The sequence below is a fragment of the Vigna unguiculata genome, chromosome 11 (assembly GCF_004118075.2).
Source record: "Vigna unguiculata cultivar IT97K-499-35 chromosome 11, ASM411807v1, whole genome shotgun sequence".
Classification (NCBI taxonomy): domain Eukaryota; kingdom Viridiplantae; phylum Streptophyta; class Magnoliopsida; order Fabales; family Fabaceae; genus Vigna; species Vigna unguiculata.
The window spans coordinates 7,603,435-7,607,339 of NC_040289.1; the positions used below are offsets into that span (position 1 = coordinate 7,603,435).

Consider the following 3,905-nt stretch of genomic DNA (forward strand, 5'->3'; position numbering starts at 1 on the left):
TTTATTTGTGATATTTGTTGAAGTAGTCTAAATATGTGTTGGTTGGTTTGTCAAATACTGAATTAATGTATGATGAACGAATCTGCTTCATATAGTATTAAATTGGTTGATTGATGGAAGAAAAAAGTTAATTAGCTTAGAAAGACTTAATTGGCCAGTCTAATTCAGCTAGGTAGCATTCAAAAATCTGCATGAGCATTGACAATACCTTGGTACCATTAATTGTCAAAGAAAAATTAATTTCCAATGAGCTTCAAGGGTCTAGAGCATTGGATGCCACCTAAAACTTTAATTCCAAAGAGCTTTAGGCATTTGGATGTTGGATGCTAGCTTTATGCCATTAAGTGCAAGGTTTGTCGGTTGCCACAAGATTAGTGATGATGGTGCTAGTTGGAACAAAATTCTCTATTTTGTTTTCATTAGATGTGCCTTATCATCCACTAGGTAAGCCCGAGCAGAGGAGAAGAGGTTGCTCACTACTAAAAAAACTCATATTTCCTACCAATTTTGTTTTGAAATTATTTTCGTAGGAAATAATTACAAATTTTGTTATGAAAAAAAATTGCAAGAAATTGCTACAAATTATTTTGCAAAATATTTTGTATAAAACACTTTCCATAACAAATTTTGTAAGAAATACTTGCAAATTTTATAATTTTGTAGTAAATAATTACTCACTAAGGAATTACCTGCGAATTAAGATTCTTAGAAAAAATGGCAAAACAAATTATTTTCTTGCAAATTTTTTTAATAATTTTGCAAGAAAAATCTCATGTAATATGAGAATTTCTAGTAGTGACTGAGCGAACACTGATAAAAAATTTTCATAAAGCTTTTCTTGAATGACGGGAAGGGTGGAAAGAGGTTTCAATGGTGTTGATGACTTCACTTGAAAGTAGCTTTAGATTTAATGCTAAAGATCTATTGAGATTGTGAATAAATGTCATTGTTAATGTATAAATCGTATGAATTAAGGGTGAAGATGAATTGAACTAAGGTTTATTATGGTATAAATATATTGGTTTGAATTGTTTTATGTTATGTGTGGATGTGTTATATGAATGTGGATATTTTTAAAGAAATTTGCCACATTGTCTAGTGTTACGATATGTATTAAGTGAGGATCTGGAAAATTTGTCTTATCTCTACTAAACTCACAGACTCATATAGATAATGGAGTTCAAGTGGTAAAGGAGATTCTTGTTCTACGAGATTCTTGAACTCTATGAGATTCGTATAAAATAGTGTTGTGATTTAAAGGATAGAAGGAAGTAACCTTGTCATAGGAAATTAGACCGAGTAGAGTCAAGGTCTTTAGATACAATCCACTATGATATTACATGACACTTGTGGGAGTTCATGCACATTTGACTCAATACATGTATATTTTGAAAATTAAGTCTATAATATATTTTTGTGTTAGTGATTGTTATAATGAGATTTCAAGGGTATGATTATGTATATTTGAATGCTTGAATTAGTGGTTTTCTTAAGTTTATGAATTGTTAAACTTTCGCTAGCTTACAATGTTTTCTATTGTTGTGATTTGTTCACCTACTATGATCATATGTTATACGTGAGTAGAAGATAGTACAACTGGAAGAGATGAGTAGTAGTTAGATTGTTGACAGTCCATTTAATAAATTCCACTTAGATAAGTAATTTTATATTTTGAATGTTTAAAGTTATAATTTCTCATAAAAGACTGTAAATATATATATATATATATATATATTATCATTTTTGTAACAATATAATTAGTAGTATAATTATATTAATTAGGATCATTGCAACATTTATCAATTTAGATGTGTTATTATGCTAAAATAAATTTTCTCAAATTCAAATATTTTTATCACAACTTTTAAAATACTATTTTCAATACAATTTATATAGTACCATTAATAGTACAACTCTACATATTTTTATTAAAATGCAAACCTTCCTATGACTTCTATCAACAAATATTGGAAACATGAAACGATTTCAAGTACAATGTTATGGCAAGTATCAACAAATGAAAAATTACTTAATAGATTACAAGTATTTTAATAACTTGAACGAAGATGAGGATGGAGATGAGTATTATGGTGCGTGTATAGGGATAGGGACAAGGCAGATATGTACATACTCATCCTCATTCTCGTATCCAATTGAAAAAATCGGATATTATATTACCTATATCCATACTCAATCAATGCAAAAACTTTCCGTCAAAACAGGGACGAGTTCGAAGAATACACATGGGGATGAGTTTATTTGTCATCCATAATTTAAATGAGGTTATGCATTCACTCTTGAAGTGTATTCTTGAAGTGTAGGACCAAAATGAAATAGGAACAAATTCCACGTCATGTTTAAGTTAACATTACAAATATATTTAACCTAAGTATGATACCTAATCTAACTGCTACATTTATTACATATATTAATCATAACATACAATAATAAATACGTTATTAATTTTTTTTCTTATTAAAATATACTTTATTATTAAATATTTTCAACGGTAAAATGAGTAACACAATTCTTTTTTCTATAAATTTATGTTTAGCTCTCTTGAAACAGCACAAGTAACTCACCATTTATACAATTTTGAGATTCTTGGACCGAATTGAAAGAAAAGTTATGGGGAAATTTGAGATGAAAACTATTGGAGTTATTATAATCACAGTGATGATCCTATTAAATTTTGCACAAGCCGATGAAGCCGATGGATTTTTATGTAATGCGAAGTGTAAAATCAAATGTGAAGAACAACCATTTCCCGAACATTATGCAAAATGTATGAAGGATTGTCTAGCACATTGCACTGAACTATCTAATCCTGTTTATAATTGTATTACTGGTTGTCGCTTAATGAAGTCAATTGTCATCAAAAATGGTATGTATTCTAAAAGTATTTTCTTTTTTTTTTTTAACTTTTTTCTATATATTTGATTTCATTAATCATTTTTTTTTGTAATTTTTATAATTGACTTTGCTTACTTATGATTTACTTGTTTATTAGGTGTTGGTGATCTTGTGAACAATGGAATGAATACTTGCATACAACAGTGTAAAGAAATGTTATAGTTTGTAGCATCAATTGAGTGAAAAAAAAATAGTGGAAATAAATCTTGATCAATAAATAATATTTGGTATCTACTTTCATAAAAAAAAAATTCAAATGCTTTCTTTCCATTCTTTGTTTTCATTTTTATTGATACAATCCGGGTATTAATAAAACTTTTTTTGTTATAAAAAAAAAAAACGTTATCATCAAATTCTATTAAGAAACATAATTAGGGGGAAAAAATTACGAAGATGTGATATTTAAACTCTGAGAAAGGTATTTAGCCGTTACCATTGAACACAAATGTGAATATATCTTATACGTAAAATTGGGATAAGTTTATAAATATTTCATTGTTTTACACCTTTCAAATACATAAAAATAAATAAATGATAATTTTATTCCAGAAATAATTAAATTTTTATTAAAAAAAATCATTAAATAACAATCAAATTTAAAGACAAAAAATAATTAGAATTTAGTGACTAAATTAGTCTATAATTGAAATTGGAAATAAATTTAGCCACTAATTGTTCGATAACTAAAATTTGATGATTAATGTTAAAAACCAATTTAGAGTGTTATCCATAAATTAAATATTTTTTTATTCATGATAAAAAATATTTTAGATATCAATAAATTTTAGTTTATAAATTATAAGTAAATGAATTTCTGTAATGATTAATTATTTTTTCACTTAAATTTGTTTTTCCCGTATAATTTCCTGCGAAGAACAAATAAGGGATGTCAGACACAAATATTACCTTACCTCAATCTGCAAATCTTCTCAGTAGGCTTCCTTTCGGTTGACATATGTTATCTGCTGTGTCTTGGCTTGGGCCGGTTTGGA

The 3,905-nt window shown here is 27.3% G+C and overlaps 1 long non-coding RNA gene across 1 annotated transcript; it reads left to right on the forward strand.

Annotated features, from left to right (window-relative positions):
- The first annotated feature begins 2,571 nt into the window (after nucleotides 1–2,571).
- On the forward strand, nucleotides 2,572–3,093 carry LOC114168137. The gene is made up of 2 exons (XR_003600621.1): nucleotides 2,572–2,884; nucleotides 3,011–3,093. It is a non-coding gene; the product is annotated as an uncharacterized LOC114168137 (long non-coding RNA).
- The last annotated feature ends 812 nt before the right edge of the window (nucleotides 3,094–3,905 follow it).